The sequence below is a fragment of the Varanus komodoensis genome, unplaced genomic scaffold (assembly GCF_004798865.1).
Source record: "Varanus komodoensis strain SLA01 unplaced genomic scaffold, ASM479886v1 scaffold1, whole genome shotgun sequence".
NCBI classification, from domain to species: domain Eukaryota; kingdom Metazoa; phylum Chordata; class Lepidosauria; order Squamata; family Varanidae; genus Varanus; species Varanus komodoensis.
The window spans coordinates 24,764,230-24,788,605 of NW_025335268.1; the positions used below are offsets into that span (position 1 = coordinate 24,764,230).

The 24,376-nt window shown below is 40.2% G+C and overlaps 1 protein-coding gene across 9 annotated transcripts in view; it reads right to left on the reverse strand.

The window, feature by feature from the left end:
* The window catches only part of RYR2 (ryanodine receptor 2), a 373,600-nt gene that overhangs the window by 293,141 nt on the left and 56,083 nt on the right, over positions 1 to 24,376 (reverse strand). The window contains exon 1 of one of the 9 annotated variants that reach the window (XM_044419821.1): positions 21,567 to 22,010. The exons of the other annotated variants lie outside the window; for them this stretch is intronic. The gene's annotated coding sequence lies outside the window, so the exon portion shown is untranslated. Of the gene's footprint in view, positions 1 to 21,566; positions 22,011 to 24,376 lie in introns of those variants that run through there. 9 annotated transcript variants of the gene reach the window in all.

The window sequence follows — 24,376 nt, forward strand, 5'->3', positions numbered from 1 at the left end:
GCTTGAAACTCAACATTAAGAAAACTAAGATAATGGCATCTGGTCCTATCACTTCCTGGCAAATAGATGGGGAAGAAATGGAGGTAGTGACAGATTTTATTTTCCTGGGCTCCAAAATCACCGCAGATGGGGACTGCAGCCAAGAAATTAAAAGACACTTGCTCCTGGGGAGGAAAGCTATGGCAAATCTAGACAGCATACGAAAAAGCAAAGACATCACCCTGCCAACAAAAGTGCGTATAGTCAAGGCTATGGTTTTCCCAGTTGCAATGTATGACTATGAAAGTTGGACCATAAGGAAGGCCGAGCACCAAAGAACTGAGGCCTTTGAATTGTGGTGCTGGAGAAGACTCCTGTGAGTCCCTTAGACTGCAAGGCGATCAAACTGGTCAGTCCTAGAGGATATCAACCCTGACTGCTCTTTAGAAGGCCAGATACTGAGGATGAAACTCAAATACTTTGGCCACCTAATGAGAAGGAAGGACTCACTGGAGAAGACCCTAATGCTGGGAGGGCAAAAGAAGAAGGGGACAGCAGAGGATGAGGTGGCTAGATGGAGTCACTGAAGCAGTGTGAGCTTAGGTGGACGCTAGGGGGTGGTGGAAGACAGGAAGGCCTGGAGGAATGTTGTCCATGGGGTCGCGATGGGTCAGACACGACTTCGTGACCAACAACAATTTGCTAAGTTTGACCACATAAAGTTAAATCACTTTGGATAATAAAACTAAGGAGATCAATGAATCACCTCTCTTTGATCAAGATCAAACTGCCTTGGTTTGTGAGGGTGGATGCTTCTGGATGTTTTTGTTTACCAAATGGCAATTGTGACCAAACACATTTCTGTTGTTTGTATGAACTTCAAGGAAAACCTGGGTTTATGGTTTTACTAAAACACCTGGGTGTGTTTGTATGTGCTTGCATATATGCATAGCAGTAAGGAATATATATACAGTGGTACCTCGGCTCACAAACGCCTTGGTTCATGACCAAATCAGGTTGCGAACAAAAATTCCGTGAAAATTTTGACATGGGTCGCAAACTCTGCATTGGGTGGAGACCAAGACTGCACCCAAGTGGGGAGATGGCCACAATCACAGTTGCATTCGTGCAGGGAAGACATGTGTGATCACGGGCACGCTCCTGCAGGAAAGACGGGCGCAATCTCAGCCATTCCCCCCAAAACCAGGTTGATTGTGGCCATCTCCCCACCCCTCACCGAGTGGGGAGATGGCCAAGATTGTGCTGGGGGCAGGAGGGGATGGCCGAGATTGTGCCCATCTCTCCCTCCCCCAGCGTGTCTCATTTACGCCCGTCTCTCCCTCCCGCAGCACACCTCATTCACGCCCGTCTCTCCGTCCCCCAGCACAACGTTTATGCCTGTATCTCCTCCCACAGTGCGTCCACAATCACGCCTGTCTCTCCACCCTACCCGCCAGCGTGCCAGGATGATAGGCACATGCAGGGATGACAGGTGTCATCTTGGTTGTGTTGAGGGGGCAGGGAGATGACCGCGCTTGTGCTCGGGGTGGGGGTCGTGGCAGCGATCATCGTTGTTCTTTGTCACTTTGCTTCACATTTTTCTGATTTAAAAAATTGTTACAGAACGGATTAACCTTATTTATATTGAACCTTATGAGGAAATTTAACTTGGCTCACAACCAGTTTGGGTCACAACCAGAGTCCTGGAATGGATTAAGTTTGTAAGCCAAGGTACCACTGTATTCATTTTTATAAATGTAAAAACTGGGATTTTTAGTATATATTGTTAAACTATTTTCTGGAAATTACAGAAAAACTATGAAGGTATTGATTATAAATGTATTAATAGTTGAAAGAACATTAACATCCACAATGAAATGAAAGTGTGCACATTTAAAGTACATTATTTTTAAGAAAATCAGAGGAAAGGTGATTTGCAAGGTGTGTCTACACTTGTCCTTTTATTTCAGAAACCAAGACTGCAACAGCATACTGTACACTGCAATATGACTAATAAAATTAAATGCTAATTGGTTGTGCATACGTAATTACTTTGAACAGTATTGCAAAAAAAATCCTGCCTAGCCAGTGTGTAGAAAGAAGAAGCTACAGCGAGCTCTTTGGAGGATATTATTTTAAAAGTACAAAAAAACCTTTTCAAGGAACTCAGTTTTTCAGAGCATCTGAGTTGGACGAGGGTTGCTTCTTTACTGGAACAAACAATTATGTGGTTATCATGAGATGTAGAATGGAAAACTCTGTTGAACAGATATTGAATCAGCAGGGTGCTTTTCATCATGTATTACTGTATATTTCACTGGTGCTCTTATATAATCCACATGATTATGTACAAGCTCAAATTCAAACTCTAATCATATAATAATAGAAAATTTAGTATCTATTTTTATAACACACCAAAGGAAAAACAGAAAAACACCCTCATAATACGTTTTTTGCCCTACTGCATTTACTCAAGTAAACTCAAAAAAAAAACCTTTCATTGCAAATTTGACATAATACAGGAATAGGGAATATGTGGCCCCACAGATGTTGTTGGAATGAAATCCTATCATCCCTCACTGTTGACTATTCCAGTGCTGACTGGGACTGACAATAGTTGCAGTCCAAAGCATCTGGAATCCTACACATTTCCCACTCCTGACATTTGATCTCAAAAGTAATTTCGCAGTTTTTTCCAGACAACAGCTCTCTCCAAATAATTGTACCACTATAGCAGATGACTGGATTACCAGCTTGTTTTCTATATTTATAAACTGCACCCTCCACTTACCAGTTGCAAAACATGACAATTCATTTCCTGGTCTCCGCATACAGAGGGTAGGAGTTTCAACAAAGAGCATCATGAGCTAATGTGATGGGATAAAAATCCAATAAATAAATAGAAAAAAGTATTACAATGTTTTCCTTGTTGTGCATTCCCAAACAATGGCTTTCTTTTTTGTGTGTGGTCTTCAACTATAGCAGTAATGTATGGTTTTCTAACTGTAATGATGTGGCTCAATGCTGAGAATATAAAATGTTGTTCAAGCACACCTGATTTGAATTTAGAGTTACACTAATTCTATAGAACACCTATGTAATGGTTGTTATTTTTACCTAAGTAGAAGTGGGGTGGGGTGGGGTGGGGTGGGGTGGGGTGGGGAGGATGTAGACTGCATTGCTCACTCTTCGGTAAAGTGTCAGCCATTCCCTCCTCCATGATACTCCCATATTCCAGTCTGTCTCCCCTATTTTTTTTTCTCCCTAACAGTCTGTGCCCTGTCAGCACATTCAGTCCTCACCAAAGTGTTTTTGGTCTTCCGTTGGGAAATATTCTTTTTTAAAAAGGTGTTCTTTTGCAGCTCTTAGATAACTACTTGCAGATACCTTCTGCTTGAATGTGAAACATGCTCCTAGACTACACAAGAATCTACTCCCAGTATGGGTTGAGTGCAGGTTGTGGTTGACCCTTGAGTTGTTACTGAAACATGGGTGGTCATGTTGTCTGAAGCCCACTGCACAAAAAAGCTGTGACTTGTTAACTCTGCACAACCCATGAAGAGAACCAATGGGTTGCAAAATGTGGGTTGCTCACTATAGTTTATTATCTTGGCTGGATTCAGAAAACACAACAACCATGTTTCAATAGCAAACTCACAGTTCAGAAACAAGCCACAATCAACCCAATTATAACCACTTAGCACAGGTTATTGGGCCACCTGAACCCAGTCAATGAATTTTATGTCATTTCAAATATAGTATATAGTGTACTTTGGAATGCATGAAGCACATAAAAAGTTTCCTAGAGCATACAAACAGTGAGATTTTGTAGATGATGCTTTTAAACTCCTTAATTCCGATTCCAGATTAGATCAGATCACTCCACAAAGCTTTTTTGCTTCCTATTTGCTGTTCTGTTCTGTCCTTGAGATCTGAGGCAGAGGTTCCTTCTTCCTGCTCCTCCTTCAGGAGCCTCCTTGAAAGAGATTAGGAGCCTCTTGATCTGCAGTGGCACCCCAATTGTGGAATACAGTCCCCAAAGAGGTTCACCTGGTGCCAACGTTTCTTTCTTTTTGGCACCAGGCAAAACCCTTTTTATTCTCCCATTATTTTAATGTTTAATTGGTTTTAATGTGTTTTATACAGCATGCGGTGCTATTTTAATTTCTATTTTACTTGTTATTTGTTGTAAACCATTCTGAGATGCTAGTATAAGGACGGTTAATAAAAGCTTTAAATACATACATACATACATACATACATAATCTTCTGGTGGTGCTGTGGTATAGTGGAACAATTCATGCAACTATATTGGTGAAGAGTTTCTCCTCCTTTTTCAGTCCCCCCCCCCACAAGATGGTAATTTCTCTGCCTCCCCTCCAAAATAATGAAGTTGTTGGAAAGCACAGGTGCAACACTAAAGCACCATAAACTACTGTGAGTAAAGAATGGTGAGTATGCAGTAAAAGACTCATCTAGAAAAGCCCAGTGAAAGACTAAATTTCCTTATAAGACAGAATACAATAGAGTCCTTTATCAGAGAAAACACAATATCCAAGCACTAAACCACTAAATTCAAACCATCTTAGAATTGCCATCTCAGATTACCAGGAACGCAATAATGAATTATCAATATTCATAGTACTTGAGAAATGAACACTAGAGCAGCCAGGCTGTGGAGTCATGCAACATTAATCAGAAAACCACTTCTGCACTATTATGGAGACAAATGCCTGGATGAAGGCAAATAATTAGGAATGAATAACTAAATATTCATGATCAATCATTTCATTTTCTTAGTAAAAAGTTTTAAACGACTAGCTACAGCTATAAAAAAGTAAAATAAGAACTACAGGCATGGATAAGCAACCTGTCATTCTTCTTTATGGTCTCTGTGCATCAAAAATATGGGAAATTAGCAAAGTGGCTTACTAGAGGTAGGTCAGTGTTATCATAGCAGTATTCAAGGTTAAACTAAATAGCCGAAGAAATGGTCAGTTCTAACATGGACGATCAAGCAGTAATGCCAGAATGTACCCACTTTCTTAAAGTGTTAATTGCTCTTACCAGCTTAGAGAGATAAAGAAATATGTATTTTTAACATGAATAAGCAGACTTTTGGTTTATGAGGTCTAATTTTTTTCTTTTTTTGGCCAGAATATTGAGATCCACCTGGGGAAGCCAGAAACAAGATGGTATCTAGAATGGCACAAAATGTGCATACGTTGATCCATGTATATACAGAAATCTAAAAACGTAATTACTAGGAAAAGAAATCCAGTTAGTTGTCCATCCGAAATAATTATCTGCAATAAGTCACCTCTGAAGAAACTAGAGTCAACCTCTATTATTTTATTTCTTGCCCAGGAATCCAGTTCTTCAATGAATACATTATTTGTCCAGATGTTGACCCAATCCAATCTTTCTTCGTTTATCCTTTCCTCTAATTTTTTCTGGACCACCAGATTCAAAGGAAAGGGAAGGGGCAATAGTGGTCTCGTTAACTATACCAGGAAGGACAGCAAGGCCACCCCCTTCCACAGTCATTACAACCCCTGAGAAAGAAACAAAGGGTTGCACACAGTAAAGGGACTTTTCACAGACAGAACTCAACATAGATTTCTTATAAATACACCTAGAAACCTGATTACTAGAGATGATAAATGGATATAAAGGAAAAGGGATTGTGATATATTGACAGAAGCCCTCACCCTCTTTTCGGTCCATGTGCATATTTGGCATTTTGAAAAAGTTCTCTGGGTGGTATCACAAATTGACTGCTATAGAGGGTGGTGGCTAATCGCAAAAATGTACACCTGCCCTGTGCCTGTGTGCATAAATGTGGATCCCCTAGGCTTCCTGTCCTCTCTGTTCTGCTTCTCTTCCTTTCACTGTGGTTCCTCTTTTTCCCTCATTCTTGCTCTTCCTTGCTTCTAGTGTATCCTTCCTTACTGTTGAAGTCTGTTTCTCTCTGTCAGTCTCTCTTTCTCTCTCTCTGGCTGCTTTATCTTTCTTGCCTTCTGTCTTTCTGGTTGCCCTCCCTCCCTCTGTCCATCATTTTTCCACTCCATTGCTTTCTCTCTGAGTCCTCCAATCTGGTAGTGCTCCCCCCACCCCATCCCTATGCAACTGACTGGAACAATCTCTCAATCTATTTGGATGTGGTGACAAAGCCTTCCTGCTCAAATGGCCAAGAAACCTGTAACCTGTAGCCCCAAGAGTCCTTGGTCAGGACTGACTTCACCCTCCCCTCCAGCTAATGTTCAGCCTGGTGCACCTTTGTTCCCTGCACAAACCAAAGCCCCACACACCTCAAGGCACCAAGTTGTGAGATCCTTCTCATTCTTTTTTCCTTGGACACCACTAGAAAAAGGCTGAGAATCCACCAAGAATGGCCCTGCAATCAACTGCTTGATCAACTCTGCACCTACCTCTAATTTAAGAGATCTAATTATAGGAGATAACTTATTTGTACAAACTAAGTCTGGCTTTCATGTTTCTAATTACAGACAATTCTTAAAAGTGTCATTAAGGATGTTGACCCTAAATATTTACTTCGGTATTAATGTCTTCTTAAAATCTTTGGGATGTGCAACATTGCCCAACTTTTTTTACATCTGTCATATATCTACAAAATTTGGGGATATATTGACTTAATGCGTTTGTTTGTTTTTTGCATTAAGAATGGTTCTGTTTGAGGAGATTGTTCCTGTGAATAGAAGCTATATTTTCCTTTTTTCCCTGATCAGATTTAATGCCTGACAACTATATTCTCTAGGACATGAAATTCAACCCCATTTTCCTTTCTGCCAAGCCTATTAAACTTTCACACTCTTTATCTGTCAATTGCCCTATCTCTACCTTAGTCTCTTTGAGTATGGAATAAGACAATGTGGCAGCTTTAGCAACCCTCTGGGCATTATGTCCCTTAGCTTTCTATCTCCTGGGACTTCTTCTGATTCAGCTTTAGAGTACTGTTTCACTAGCTGCCCACATTGCCCCCGCTGCCCCTAGGGCCTGTTTCAGGGCTTTTTTCCCCCCTTATACCACTTTCACAAATGCTTGCCTGATTTTAGGCATTCTCTTGCTCATTAACATTTAATGAAATCACAGTCATTTAGCCACTTACATCTGTAGGCTTTATCACCAGCATCACTAGACTAGTGGCATGTAGCCAAAGATTTGTAGCTTATTTGAAATCAATATATAAAGTGTAGCTGCTTCTGGCTGTGTGCAGCTCGCCTGTTTGCACATTCTCCAGTTTTCCTACCCCTCTGAGGATCTTCCTTCCTCCTCCTAGCCAAATCTTTTTTCCAGCCCTCCTTTGCTAGAACCTCCTACTGCTTTTTTTGTTGGCTTACTGTCTTCCTTCTCCTTGACTAGGCCTTTGCTTCCTATATTCACCCAGACCCTTTTTTCCTATATTTTTCTATACTTCAGCAAATGGAAGTCCAAAACCTAGAAGCCTCTCTAGTTCCTCAGTGACAATAAGGCAAGCAAGTTCAAACAATCACTACTACAGGCCCTGGCTGGAGAGAAGGAGTGACAAGTGAAATTAACTCAGTAATTTGAATAGAAACAGTTGGATGTAACAGCCCTTGCAGTCCAACTGTGTTTCTCCAAATAATTTTGCCACGTTGACTTGGGTGAAAAGTTCCAATGAACTCGATGGCACTTATTTCTGAGTAGACATCCATAAAATTGCACTGTTGACCTTCTATCCATGCCTCCTTTCTCCCAAAATGGTATGGGATTACTTTTAAACCTTCAGCTCAATTTTAAATATAGTAACTTTATGGGAGTAGGTCTGAAAACCATTCTTACTGAAAAAGAAAGAAATCCAAATTTTTCTTAGCTTTTTAGAGTTTAGGGAAGGGCACACTGAGTTTTTGTGTTTTTAACAAGCTTGCTTCAACTATGCCCCTTTCTTTAGAGTGTTATTTAACACTCTACACATCTTACAGAAAATTAACTACCAGAGAAATTATCTGCCCACTGTAAAATTCTGCATTTTTCTGTAGATATTCAATGGCTAGCCATTATAGCCCTGAATGAGTGGCAAAGGAAGTAACCATTCTGAATATCACGAAACATTTAAAAAAACCCAACCCCTGAACAGGGTTTTCTTTGGAAAACAAAAAGGCAGCCACTCCAATTCTCTTTCCCTTCCCTCCAGAAATAATTTTGCCTTACTCTCCATGAGTAGACAATAAAACAGCTATTTTCAAGGTGGGTGAAATCACCGAGAAATAGTTGTCAAATCAGTACAGCCCTATTAGAGAATATTCATATATATATATATATATATATAGCATACATGTTGAAAAGACTTGTTTGTAACTTTGTTCCAGTCTAATATTCGTAGCTCCTACTTTTAAATATACTTCCCTCCTGTGCATAGATGGTGCAATTTTGGCTACATAAGGGTCAGAATTTAAAGAAAGAGTTTGCTAGATGTCAGTTGCCAACAGCAATAGATGTCAGCTACTTCAGCCTTCAGTAAGTTAAGCAGATCTATTCACCCTGTTAACTAAACTGCTAAATTTGTACATAAGTTATTTGGCTTTCTTCCCTGCATTTATGCTTTCTCTTCATCAGACATTCAGCTAACCATTACTGCACCCATAAAGGCAGGGTATCCAAGGGAATCAGAGCCATCAGAACTTTAGCAATTCCCCTGAGCCAATAAGAAGCAAGTTTTTAGTTTAAAAATAGGGCATCCATTTAGGAGTCTCTCACTCTCCTTAGTTTCTCCCATAACTTTGCATTTGTTTACGCCTTAATAAATTGGATCTTCGTTTCACTTTCCTTGTTTCTGCTCAGGCCAGAACATGTGAGGCATCAGTACAGCATGGACAATGAGACTTGATCTCCTCTTGTTACATAGTTAAGTACAGCCTAACTTGTGATATAGAGAGCCACCTGGATCCAGCTGTTCTACAGCTGCCAGCCTTTTTTCCTGCTATTGGTCTTGGCCTAGGAAGCAGGCCAAGCTGAGATCAAGCCCACCAAATGCTGAGAAACAAGAGCAGGTCCCTTCTTTATGCTAAATTTAATTCAGACTCATTGTCCCATTAAGTACACATTCCCCAAGCACAATGCATACAACCCATGGCCTTCATGTGCATGCACAGTCACTGACACTTGCCTGCAGTAGGTGCACAATGCCTGCTGACACAGCACATGCACAGCCCCCTTGCACCTACCATCTATGCAAATGGGGGAGTACACAGACCTCCCTCTTCCCTGGACAGCATCCTCTGCCCTGCTCAAAAAATGTTTTTGCCCACCACCATAACCCTCAAGAAAGCTTGGTAATGAAACACACCAAATTGGGCTTTTAAGGCAAAAAGAAAGGGAGCTAGAGTCTGGGGAGCCAAGTGGAGAAAATCCAATGGACTCCCACCTCCAAACTAGATTCCTCACGTATCTCCAAGTTTGACTAGGCAGGAAAACTGACTTTGTGCTTACTTAGCTCTCGAACTGTCAATCCAGAAGCAACCTGAAGTGCAGCAGTAGCCTACATAGGTACATTGGTTAGCTTTTAGAGAGGGAGGCTTTTTGAGGCTATCCTTTTTTTAAAGTGATAGCCAGGATATGTGGGAACAATCATGGCCAGAAGGCACAGGCATTTAAGGGTTTTAAAAAAGTGTTTGCTTGTTACTGAGGAAAATGCAGTGGTCAGCTACTGTCTCACTCGTGTCCTGCTTGTACAGTTCTTGTAGGCAGCTGATTAACCATTGTGACTGGTCTGATCTGATCCAGCATGGCTTTTCTTACATTCTTAAAATTCTTAGCTACTTTTGCTTTTATACACACATACAAATATATTCAAATATTGCTTAAATGGACATTTATGGAATTCCTTAGGATAAAGCAGCAGATAACTTTAGCAGGAAATAACTAAATTGCACATATGCTCAGGGATTCCAGGAAGCAAAGAGTGTTCAATTACATCACTGTGCTTGACACTGAAGCATTTATTGCCTCTTAACAGCAACACTGGTAACAGTATTTTTGTTTGATACTTCATATAAACCCAGTCATTTTCCAGTTGTGTTACATTTACTTTCAATAAATGTGAGTTGAATTCAGGACCAAATAAGCTTTTAAAATATTCTCATAAAGAAAAATGATTCACACTTTCACAAATGGAATACGAACCAGCATTTAATTGCGCATTTTCCAAGATTTGTATGTTTTAATTACAAGCAATAAGACTTTTGCCTTAATATTTAATAACATTCTATTATTTAAGAAGGCAGAATAATCTCTTTGCTATGTTAATGAGGAAACTGTTCAGGTTTTCTAAGCACTTAGGTGATACTGCAACAAGGGATGTGTATGTAATACAACAGGGGGTGAAAATCTGATAGTATTATTATTATTATTATTATTATTATTATTATTACTATTATTATTATTATTGTAACATTTCTATGCCGCCCCTTGCCGAAGCCTCGGGGCGGCTTACAACACAATAAAATACATTGAAATACAATAGAACATAATAAATTACCTTTAAATACAAAATACAAAAAATACACTGAGTTACGAACATAATAATATAAAATTAAAATTATCAGTATAAAATAAGTAAATAAATAATATAGGAGGAGAAAAGAGAAGGAAGAAGAAAGTTGCCCTGTCCAGATCATATATTTTAACAATTAAAATGATGTTTAAATAAAAAGGTCTTTACCTGGCGCCGAAAAACCAGTAACGACGGTGCCAGGCGGACCTCTTTGGGGAGTGAATTCCATAGGTTGGGTGCCACCGCAGAGAAAGCCCTCCTCCGAGTACTTACTCTCCTAATTTCTTTCATGGAGGGTTCCTGGAGAAGGGACTCTCCCGCAGATCTCAAGGGGCGGTTGGGCATATACGGACGTAAGCGCTCATTCAGGTAGCCAGGACCCAAGCCGTTTAGGGCATTATAGGTCATAATCAACACCTTGAATTGGGCCCGGGCTTCAATGGGAAGCCAGTGAAGCTGACGGAGGACTGGAGTCATGTGAGCATAACGCCCCGTCCCCGTCAGCAACCTGGCAGCTCTATTTTGCACCAATTGAAGTGTTCGGACCATCTTCAGGGGAAGCCCCACGTAAAGCGCGTTACAGAAGTCTAGGTGGGAAGTCACCAGCGCGTGTGTCACCGTCGCCAGGCAGTCGTACTCCAGGTAGGGGCACAGCTGATTAATCAGCCGAAGCTGAAGGAAGGCGCTCCTCGCCACCGCTGTCACCTGAGCTTCCAATGAAAGCTCCGGGTCGAGGAGTATTCCTAAGCTGCGGACCTTGTCCCTAAGAGGGAGTGTTGCACCATTCAGGACCAGGTCAAATCCACCCTTTCCAAAGCCCGATCCGCCAACCAACAGGACCTCCGTCTTGTCTGGGTTGAGTTTCAGTTTATTGGCCCTCATCCATTCCATTACCTCAGCCAAGCACTGGTTCAGCACAGCCACTGCCTCATCTGGATTAGGGGAAAACAAGAGGTAGAGCTGGGTATCATCAGCGTATTGATGATTCCGCAGCCCACACCTCCTGATGACCTCTCCCAGTGGTTTCATATAGATGTTAAATAGCAGAGGGGATAGGATGGAGCCCTGTGGTACTCCATGGCATAGCTGCCATGGCGCAGAGACATGGTCCCCCAGCACTACCTTCTGGAATCGACCGTTGAGATAGGAGCGGAACCACTGCAAAGCAGTGCCTCCGACCCCCAATCCCGCTAGCCTATTCAGAAGGATACCGTGGTCGATGGTATCGAAAGCCGCTGAGAGGTCCAGAAGAACCAACAGGGATGCACTTCCCCTGTCCTTCTCCCTGCACAGGTCATCGTACAGGGCGACCAAGGCAGATTCAGTACTGTACCCGGGTCTGAAGCTGGACTGAAAAGGATCCAGATAATCAGTTTCATCCAAGAGTGCTTGGAGTTGTCCCGCTACCACTCGCTCCAACACCTTGCCCAGAAACGGGATGTTGGCCACAGGTCTATAGTTAGTGGCCATCTCTGGATCCAGTGACGCTTTCTTCAGGACCGGTCACATTACCGCCTCCTTTAAAGGGGCAGGCACTCGACCCTCCCTCAGAGAAGCGTTAACCACTTCCAAGATCCAGGTCCCAATCCCGTGCTTGGAGTTATTTATTAACCAAGACGCGCAAGGGTCCAATAGGCAAGTGGTGGGACGTACTCGTCCAAGCACCTTGTCCACATCATCGGGCCGCAATAATTGAAATTCCTCCAATAATTTTGGACCAGACGGTAGCATTGGTGTCTCCCCAGAGACCTCTGATTCATTAGTGGAGTCCAGCTCGTGACGAATCTGAGCGATTTTCTCCCTGAAATGCCTGGCAAAGTCGTCATAGTGGGCCTTTGAGGGTGGCATCGGATCTTCCTTAGGAACTGGGCGAACCAGGCCTTGTACCACTCGAAAAAACTCTGCCGGACGGCATTGTGAGGAGGCAATGGAAGCGGAAAAAAACTTCTTTTTCGCCGCCTTCACTGCCACAGCATAGGCCCGATAGTGGGCTCTCAAGTGTGTTCGGTCAGATTCAACCCGTGATTTCATGATTTGGCCCCTGAATTATGATTTATTATGGTGTCCTGTGCTGGCACTGACTCATTTCTATGCAAATGAGCCAGTTCACAGAGTTCCATCAGACAGACTGCAGTCTGTGCACGTTTCTTTAACTGCTAATGAAATGTGCGCAAACATTCACAGATATGAACTGTGAAGAATTGGGTGATTTGCATAAAGTTGTAATTCAGTCAATTAAGATGTGTGCAAATAACATGATTTTCAGGTGCTTGTGTCTGCACGTTTCCTTAGTGGTTAAAACATAAGCTAAAATTGTGGTCTCTCTAAGAGATGGAAGTCTGCTATTTAAAAAAAAGCCTGATTACTGGATCAAAAGTAAACAAAAAATTGTCTAGTCAAAACAAATATGTTTTACCAGAGAAATCAGAATTCACTTATTGCAACAAAATATAGCAAACATAGGAATATGGGACAGATCTACTATATAGTATTTATTTTTAACATTTCCATGCTATCTTCTAGCCCACCAATGGATGGACTCAGAAAAGACTTGTCTTGTGGGCTTTGCAGCACATTGTTACCCTGCTCTTACAATTCAGGTTCTAACACTGAAAAATCCTGCATCAAAATGTCTCTAGTTATTTGATTTACATGACATTTTCCATAATTGCACAGTATAATATCAAATTGCATTGTCCCCAATGAGAGTAGTCATTAGGGGATTTGGAGATAAATACACTGATGACACACATCTCTCTGGGTCAACTGAATCAGGAGAGGCTGTGCAAGCTCTAGATCAGTGAATGGACTCAGTGATGAGCTGGATGAAAGCCGATAAACTGAACCTGAATCCTGGCAAGAGGGAAGCTTTGTGGGTGAATCGTTCCCAAGTTCAGGAGATAGGTCGTTGCCTGTTCTGGACAGGGTTGCACTCCCCTTGAAAGGTTAGCTTTGTAGTCTGGGAGTACTGAGATCGATCACTGTTGCTGCAATCCCAAGTAAGTGCAGTGTCTCAGAGTGCCTTTACCATCTCCAGTTGATTCACCAGCTATGGCCTCTCCTGGACAGGGATAGCTTTACCACAGTGATACAGGCTCCAGTAACCTCAAGACTGGATTTATTTATTATTTATTTATTTAAAACTTTTGTATGCCGTCCTTTATATAAATATCTCAGGACGGCTTACAGCAATTTAAAAGAACAATTTAAAACATCTAATAACATCCAATAACGGATTAACACAGTAATACTGTATGAAACAATAAATAAACATCAAATAAATCAGATTGAATAAAAATAAAACAAAAGTGACTGCAAGAACCATTAAAACTATTAATTTTTAAAATACCACTTAAATAAAAAGGTTTTGACCTGGCGCCGAAAAGAGTATAAGCTCGGCGCCAGGTGTACCTCTCTGCAATACGCAGAGCTAATTACTGCAATGTGCTCTGTGCAGGACTGTGCAGGGCTGCTTCAGAAGGTGAAGTTTGCACACAATGCTCAGCTGTTGTGGGAGATGCTTCTTTTCAGTGTGGAGCTCCCTTACTGAAGCAACTGCACTGGCTACTGATTTACTACCGGGTCAGTTTTCAGGTTTTACTAGTAGCATATAGAACCCTGACCAACTTAGGACCAGAATACTCCAGACTGGTCATTGGAAAAATGTTCTCCTGGCCAAACTGGAGTCCAGCAAAAGAACTACCTTGAGTGCATTTCTATGGAATTCTTTGCATTGAGCATTCAGACAGTCACCAACATTGTCCTGTTCTGGCACCTGCTAAAGACAATCTTATTTTAGGAAGCCTTTTTAATGACCACTCACAATCATAATGTTATTTTGTTTTTAATTTGTGTGTTTTTATTTTTTATTTTAAAACTTCCCACTGTTCACCACTACAGAATCTGGATAAGGAGCTGCACAGAAAAACTATAAATAAATAAGCTGAAGTAATAATGCGGTTCAAAACTGCACTTCAATAATTAGAAACTGAAAATTGCATTAAATGCATCTTTACACTTGAATTTGCATATCAATGCAGCCAGTGTTAGCATTGTGATTAATGCAACAAAATGGAAATATGGAGATTTATTTATTTATATTTAAAACATTTATATGCCATCCTTTACAACAATGTCTCAGGACGGCTTACAACATTAAAACCAATAACCAATAAGAACAATCAATAAAACAATACAGTAAAATAGTATATAACCAGTAAAAATGAATCAAAGGTGACTGTTAAACTGCTAAAATAACTAATTTTTAAAATGTCATTTAAATAAAAAGGTTTTTACCTGGCGCCGAAAAGAATACAGGCCAGTCACAGATCCTCAGGCTTTCAAACTACATTTTTATATTAAAACTGGAAAGCCAGCATTGGACTGGAGACTTGGGGAATCCAAGGTTCTAGGTCCCACCCAGCCATGAAGTTCACTGAATAACTTTTGAAGCTGCTTTGGATTCCTTGCAAGAGGAAAACAGGTGAAGCAATGTAATCTAGTGTAGTGTAACGTAACAATATTTTTTAAATGCAAATAGATGGGGGGGGGTGTCACAGAAAATTTCTACCCAATGCAAATGTCAGCATGGAATTTGGTCAAAACTGCAACAGTGGTGGGATAAATAGATTCTTGTCACATTCCTGACAATTAATCAATCCCCTAAGCTACTGCAATTAGAATGGATAAAAGCATGTACTTTAATTGTAAATATACATTTAACAGTTTGCCCCCTTTTGTATTGCTAAAATTGAGTGCTATTTTCTGTCTTTGTTTCTGGATTGTTTCTCTAAATTTTAGTTCAGACTAATCACAGTTTGTTCTGCTGAGAATGTAACAGTAAACAAAGGTTAATTGAAAACAGAAGTAAACATTTCTGACAACTGCTTCATAGTTACACAAGAAATGAAGAACTGGGAACATGTATGAAGCTGAAGCTCATACACATAACATTAAATGATAGATTAGTGTTACATCTGCACTAGCTATCTAAGTACCACATGTATTAGTTTTGGCCTATGCTTTACAAGAGGAAGGTCGATATAGGCCTGATTCTTATGTTACAAACACAGAACCTTCTGAGCTTTACAGAACAAACTTCTTTACTTCATACAGTGTTGTTACCATGTTGGACAGGGGACATGGGAGATTTGGATTCAAATCCCCACTCAATCATGAAGCTCACTGTGTTACTTTGGGACAGTTGCTCACTTCAATATACCTCACAGAGTTGTTGTGGTGAGGATAAAATGGAATGGAGGAAAAATATGTAAGCCACCATGGATTGGTTGCAAGAGGACAAAAGTGGGATATACATGTAATATTATATCATCATCATTTCAGTTCAGTTCTTATATTTTTGTACCACCCAATTGCCAAAGATGTTCCACCAGGTAATTCAGTCCCCAGCCATGTAAGGTTCTACAAGACTTGGAAGCAGACAGGCAGCCAGTGAAACCAGGCCAAAATCAATGTTCTATGTTCTTGTCCTTGTTATCAATCTAGCCACCACATTTTTTACAAGCTTCAGCTTCTGAAGAATCTTCAGAGGCAGCACTACATTGCAGCAATCTAAGCTGAAGGTTACCAGATCACAAGCAACTAAAGCTAGGTTTTCCCACACTAGATAGGAGCATACTGAGGTCACCAGTTGACAGAAGGCACTCTATGCCACTGAGGCTGTCTGAGCCTTAAGTGACAAAGATTGCTCCAGGAGAATCCGAAGTTATGAATCTGCCCTTCCAGAACAGGTTGAACACCCTTCATTTGATCACAAGAACCACTTACAGCATCCTGGGCTCATCAAATTGAGCGTCAATTGATTAGTCCTCATCCAGCACATTAATGGAACCAAGCACTCATCTAGGACATCCAGAGCCTCACTTGACAAAGACGAAAAGAAGAAACAGAGATGTGTCCTGATAGCAATGCATTCCAAAATTCTGGATGACATTAACAAATGCCACACTGGAGAATTCAAGGGTCTGAATGATATTCCCTAAGCACCGTCTTCCAAAGCCAACCATCCAAGTGCTCTTTGCACACTTTCTACTACTTCACATTATTTTTCTCCAATATTTTGCAACAAATCGTAAAAACTCCTATTTTAATCTATCACAATTTTTGGCTTAATTCTGAAAATGCATTCATCTCATCCTGCTCTATAACAGATTTAATTGGAACTCATTTCAACTGATTTCAGCAGCATTTACTTCCAGTGAAGAGTGCTTTTGATGATTACTTCAAATGTTTTAGTCCTACTTTTGATTTAGACCTTTGTCTGAGATGTACCATGTGAGACTGCACATCTCACACGATTGAATGTTCCTCCAATTAAAAAAAAACTGAAACAAAAAAGCATAAATAGACACTTTGCCTTCTACTTGTCATGACAGTTGCATATGTCAATTTTATGGAAAAGCCATTAATCATGCAAACTCCCACATAGCCTTAAAATGCACATCCCAAGTTTACTAGCTCATTGAGAATAAGCTATACAATTGAGAACTTATTATTATCATTATTACACTGCATTTATGTCCCACCTTTTCCCTTCTTATGAGGACCAAGGCAGGTTACATAGCGGAGCTCCATTTTACTTCACACCAAGAATCTTGTGAGGTAGGTTGAGCTGAGAGTCTGCCCAAAGTCACCAGATGAGCTCCATGACCAAATGGAGACTAGAACCCCAATTTCCCAGGTGCCCAGTACAACATTCTAACCACATCAAATGGGTCTTTTTTAACACTCTCCTATCTTTTTATGAGATAAGGACTTTCATCCTTTCTGAAAAAGCCTTAAGTATGTTATTTGCATATTTAAATAATTCCGCAAATTCTAAATGGAATTTAAGAAAGCCAATGAACTGATAAAGGACTGGTACCTTCTACAGCAACAAAGAAAGCAAAAGGCAATTATATTTAATTTCAGTGTATGCAACATTTATAAAGAAAGCAGTTATTAGAATATTGAAACAAAATATAATTCAGTATCTTTCCTTGGCATGCTAGCAGCCAAGAATGAAAAATCTCTGTTAACTCATAAATTATGCATTTTACTTCAATACTGGACTTTAGACATTTTCTCTTAGCAAAAAAAAAAAAAGCTATGTTGTGCTATAAAGAAAAGAAGTCGACAGTAGGCTGCTGCCACCTGGAAAACTACTATTTGGTGTGAAATATGAACAGTAGTAAAGAAAATCCAAGTCTATGATCTGTATATATTGCTATTCTTTATGGGCAAATTTATTTAAGAAGACAAAAACAGAATGTAAACACTACTTAAAACAATACTCAGTGATTCCTGTCTTTACTGTGTATGTTAGTACAGATGATATAACTTTGGTAAGTGCCTCTGGTTTAGGATTAATACTTAAAATGTGGAAAGAACTCACCAACCTAACCCTCTGCCATATGTGAAAACAACTTTCACCTATGAAAGGAGGCAGGGGAGAAGCACAATTTCTTCTAGCTTTTTCATTGTACACATCTTACTAGACTGTTGCATGAGAAGAGATACTAAAATCAGGAAGTTATTCTTTTGCTCACCCAAACTCTTGCGCAAATGAAAATCGCAGCTATAGAAGCTATTGAACTATTGTCTATGGAATGTGCTCCCCAGAGAGGTCCACCTGGTGCCGTCATATGTTTTTCGGCGCCAGGTTAAGACCTTTTTATTTAATCAATATTTTAATAAGTTTAATATTGAATTTTATCATATTTTAATTGCAGCCAGAGTGGGTCATTAATTTATGTCATGTTAGATATTTGTATTGTGTGTAAGCTGTCCTGAGGCTCTTGCAAAGGACAGCATGCAAATATCCTAAATAAATAAATAAATTTAAGCTCTTGCTGAATAGCACTCACAGCTGCTTTCCTTCCACATGGTTCCTCAGATCTGTCATTAAGGGAAACATATTTCTCTCTCTCTCTCTCTCTCTCTCTCTCAACCCATTTGCATGAACAATAGGTGTTTATATGTTGTACTCATATCCACCTACTGAGAAGCCACAGTCACAAATTTGGAGCACCTTCACACTGGCTTGGTTTAGACAACATGACAAACTATGGTGTTGTGTGTGTTTTTTAAACACTGGTGGTTTGCTGTGTTGTCTGTACCCAGGTATGGTATTTCACCATGGTCAAGTTGCTCATTTGAAACCATGAGAGAAAAAACATGGTTTATTATATGGTTTCTCTGTAACACATTGGCTTGTCATGCTGTCTGAACTGAATATTGTAGTTTCCACAGTCCTGGTATGCAACAACAACACAGAGTCCCCTGGAACGAGTAGCAAGTGCCGGAACAAGTCCAGCCATCCAGCCTCTCTGTGTGGACCAATGAGGAAGAGGTAGGTGACACAGGCAGGAAGAAATGCACCTTGGTATTGGATTTCAGGCATTAGGATAGGATACGTGCCAACAATAGCAGGACTAAGAAAAGGAAGGATGGAAAACATGATCATGTTGAAATCATTTGATCATCTGTCTGGTAGATCATAATAAAAAAGCATGAATCATGCTTTAGTTTAATATGCTAATAAACTAGTTAAATAATACTATGAAATGAGTTTAATATACTATTTTAATCTATTTATATCTGATCTCTCTGCATATGTTTATATGTTTTATTATGAGATGTTTTTATTCGTATTTTTGTAATCCGCTCAAAGAGTCCTTGGGACTAATTTAATTGTGGAATATAAGTTGAATAAACAAACAAACCATGGTAACCATGCAAAGTTGCTTGTTGTGTTATGTGAACATAGCCACTGACGTGAATACACACGGGTGTCTTCTCCCATGTAACTCTATGCTTTCAAAGTATCACATATGACACTCCAAAAAATTAATATCCTGCAAGAAAACATGTGAAAAAGTTTGCATATAGCAACTATTGTTTCTCTTTGCCACAGAACACACAGAAATTCACAGAGTTCTTAGCAGAGACTTAATAGTGTAATCAGAACCAAAGCAGAACTCTAGCACAAGTGCTAGAAGAAAACCTCTTAGTGTATCCAAACAGTGTATCCACCTTTGAATTCAAGTCACTGTATATATTTAATCCCCTTGTTAATCTTAGAACTTGTTATATTTATCGTATAAATATAATGCATTTGCACTTTTATCTATATAACAGAGTTCTTAAAGTACTTCTATAGAAGATCCCAATCCCAATATATTTAATGTACTTTTACATCTCCTCTTCCTGGATAAAGGGGCACAGACACTGCAATATTAATTGCATGGACCTCTTTGTCCCAAAGCTATTTTCATGAGAGTGTACAACCACCTATCTTTTCATATGATTAACTTTTCACCACCACCTCTGAAATAGCCCTTATTTTAATTCACCTCCTGTCCTTGTAAGAGCAGACTGAGAATGCAATCTCATTACTGAGTGATCTGTGCCATGCAAGCTTCGTCTGCTTTGGCAGAAATACACCTTGATAACAGTTGTTGAAACACCCAACAGTTTGTCCTGGACTAGTACTCAGTGTCCTCTGCTTGTCCAACTCTTCTCATTACAGATGCATTTTGTTAGCTGCAAAGAAGGAATATAGACTATGATGCATCTACTATAGGTTTGCAGAGGATGGGTTTGCAGGGGATGGGGTATGAGGCAAGACTGAGGGAACTGGGTCTCTTCAGCCTGGAGAAGAAGAGACTCAGAGGGGATATGTTTATTTTTTTATTTATTTAGAATATTTATATGCTGTCCTGTCACAAAGGCCTCAGGATGGCTTACATAAATAAATGAGAATAATATAAAACATAATACAAATGTATTTCAGATACACCCTGGCTGAAGATTAAAACATATACAATCCAATATTAAAAGTTATTAAAATATTGTTGGAATAAAAAGGTTGGCGACATACAGGTATGTGAGGGGATGTCACATGGAGATGGGTAGAGACCTGTTCTCCCCTGCAGAGGAAGGCAGGATGTGCTCCGATGGAGCAAAGCTCAGGGAACCAGGGTTCCATTTAGATACCAGGAAGCACTTCCTCACAGGACCCCGAGGGTATGAAATGGGCTTCCACAAGAGGTCGTTGAGGCCCCATTGGTGCGGGTGTTCAAGGATAGGCTGGACAGGCACATGGGGGCGCCGGGGATCAGACTAGAAGGCCCAGGAGGCCCCTTCTGACTCACTCTGTTTCTATGTTACTACGTCACTCTACTGCTTTCACTGAAATTTATACCTGGGAGTACATTTGGATTTCATCTGCTTTGTATGACTTCCAACTTCCAACTGATTGAAATTCTGATCCATATCCAAATGTTCCTTCCATTGAAACCAATGCTGTGCCAAGAAGTACCAAGCACACTGTTCTGGTTCTGTGCTTTTGGTAGGTGCCATCAGGTTGTCTCTGACTTATGGCAGCCCTATGAAGGAAAGTCCTTGACATCCCTGCTCATCTCTTGTAAGCTTAAGGCTGTGGTTTCATTTAGGGAATCACTCTATCTCACATCTGGTCTTCCCCTCCTCCTCCTCCTCCTCCTCCTCCTCCTCCTCCTCCTCTAGCACTAGTGTCTTCTCCAGTGCCTCTTCCCTTCTCATTACATGCCTAAAGAACAACAACTTCAAGTTTTGTCATTTTGCCTCTCCTGCTCTCCTTTCATCTGCAACAGGGCAAAAATAATTGGATAAAATATGACAATATATATAAGCAGTGGTGAAAAGTATTCAGAGAACACCAGTATCCCGATCATTCAAGACATGTTTGTCTTCTGGTATAAGGCTTTTTTTGTGTGTGGCCACTAGGTAAGACCATCCAGTGAGAACATATTAGCTGAGCTAAGAGGCTTCCAGACAAAGTGTGTATTGTACAACTATCCCTCTGCATCATTCACAGAATTTTACGGGAGATCTAGATAACAATGGTTTCCATTTGTGACCCTTCCAAGTTTTCTCACCATAGCTGCTTCTGCTTCTGCTTCTTTTATACTGAGAAGAAAAAAGATGCAGTAGCTGTACAATTTCATTTCATCAGCATTGCAAGGAGAACCTTAAGCGGGCTGCGCTTAGCCACTTGTCAATGAACACATACCTTTCCAATTCCATCCCCTGCTCCTTTGGGTATGAGTTGTTGGGGAACATGAGTAGAGAGGTACTCTGGCACTCATCTCCTGCTTGTTAGCTTCTTAAAGACAGCAGATTGGCTATTATATGAAAACAATGTTGGATTAGAGAGTTCTTTGTATATGAACCAACAAGGTTCTTCTAAGGCTGTTAGCTGTCGGCCAATGACTGTATACTACTTCGTATTGCCAGTGCTGAACATTATACAGATTTCAGCAGTAATCTATGATTATTATAATTTCAGTATCAGCAGCTTTCAACTTTAATTAACAATGAATCACATAAACCATTTTTGTTTAGTGACTAGACAAGTTTTGGAAAAGCCACGTTTCAACTGGGGCAGTGGGGGAAACTTAAAAATGTAAATGTCAAATAAAAAAATCCTTAGTCATAATAAAAATTTCAGGCCACAGCTTCTAAAATATTTATGATGTAATTTTTCTGTGAATCCAACGACCAGTGACAGTCTGCTATAAATAATGTATAATTGGTTTAGCAAAAAAAAAAAGTTTCAAGGGTTATATAACAATGCAGTCAAATCAGCTCTGCAGTATTCCACAAGGAGGTTTGGTTACCTATGTCTGAGTTAAGCTGAAGACGGTTACTCAAGCTAGAAACAGATTTTGTTTTTAGTTTCAGAACTGCAAACGTTTTTAGCAGGTAAGAATGCTACATTCTAAGAACATACATGATTATAGAAATAAACAGGTCCACAAGAATTATTTAGTACAAAACTTATTTGAAGAAGCAGTAATTTATACATAATGTATTTTAGAAATGCTACATCAAAGCATTTAATTTTTATTCAGGAATATGACCAATGTCACTGAATGAGATCTCTCCATATGAGATAATCCTACAGTATTGGTGACTATCTCAAACACCACCAGGCTTCTTGATATATCAGAACTGATATGGCTCAACACTTTGTGAGATTTCCACAAAGGGTACCCAACATAAACAGGAAAGAACAAGTGCAATAAGTGAAAATGTTGGTACTTCTCTGGAGATAATGTGAACTTGCTGCTTGAAGTTTGTATGTCCTCATGTTTCCTGCTTGAAGACACATAATACAAGTGTTGTTACATCCCTTTTAAAACCTGGGCTATCTGGAGTATTTTTCTTGTATGGCTTATTATCTATAAAATCACAGAATCATAGAATAGTACAGATGGAAGGGGCCATGAAGGCCATCAGGTCCAATCCCCTGCTGTTGCAGGACACCAAGTTACACCATCCCACTCAGATGGCTGTCCATCTGAACGTTGTGTATTATCTTACCTCAGAAGTCCCCAGCTTGCTTGGAACAGTGGGCAGACTTAGAATTTTGAGTACTGTGGGTTCTTACAAATGGCTGCCATGGGGGATGGGGGGATGTTGTCCATTCACAAAATGCCATGGGAAGTATGGCCAGTCGCAAAGTATCCATTTCCCAGAAAGCAAGTTGGTAAGCCTAAAAGAAAAAGTTGCCTAGAAACTAGCTATAAGGCAGAAGTAGGTTTCTGAACTCCGTAACACAAAACTACTTTTAGGAGTCCACAGCTTCTTGCTCCAACATTCATTTCACAGAAGTTAAACTGATGAGGGTGAGGCACAAGTCACTTGGCCAAGAAAATAAATAGAAGGCAGAACTGGAGTCTGAATTGCTAAGCCCAAATCACAACCACGATATCCAACAAAAAAAACAAATTTTACAGTAATGAAGCAGGTGACATTCACTCAAACATTTCCCCTGAGCAAAGCACACACTTCACACCCTAACATCCTGCACACCTAATTAAAAGATTCAAGCAAACGACAGTCAATGCAAAAGCAAAATAGACACTTCATACTCCCAATCATTTTGGAGGGTGGCCATACCTTAAAAGCACAAGCTGAGCTACAGTCATCCACCATTTTAATTGCCTAACAATGCCTCTTGAAAGCAAAAATGTTGTAAGCCGCCCCGAGGCCTTGGCAAGGGGCGGCATAGAAATGTTTTAATAAATAAATAAAAATAAATAAAAAATGATGAAACAGAGAAATGGCTCTGAGACGCACATGGGGCCTAGCTGTGCTATATGTCAGTGTATCATTTTGAAGCACACCAGACTGTTTTTAATTTTTTAAGCTAAAAATACAATTAAAAGTCATTAGGGGCAGCTGTCCCTGAAAGAGCTGTCCAGGGGCATAATGTGCCATGATCTAGAAAAGTATGAGTAGCATTCATGCAATTGGGATTTCCCACCCCTCCAGTTCTCTGCAACCCTGAAAAAAAAGACTACTGTTAAGGATCAAGTGGCTTTCCAGCATAGTGTGGGATCACAAAGGGGGATTCAACAGAATTCAGAGTGGGGCACCTTGTAAGGCTGGAATTTCTCTTTGCTTGTGCAAGGCATTTTTAAACACTGATCACTTTAAGTATATTGCTTACAGACTATGTTTGCATTTGAAAAAAATGCCTTCATAGGAACACTCACTGTTATCTAAATGGTGTTTATTTATAGATCAGGTACAGCCAGAAGCAAAGCAGCTGGTATGAAAGGACTGTCTGGAGGACTGATTATAACATAGAGGGAAAAAAATGCTCCACAGAATTCCGCAAAGTAAAGCAAAGTTGTGAATTCTGATCCTATTACAGTACTCCACGTGTATATTCATTTTCCTGGTCCAAATAATGCCTCCCACAGTTTAGCAGGCCTCCATGAACCCTCCAGTCTGCACAAAGGACAGCATAAGCCAAAGATATGGGCCAGGCATCTGTTTCAGAGGGTTTCAAACTGAAGGTGTTCAGACAGG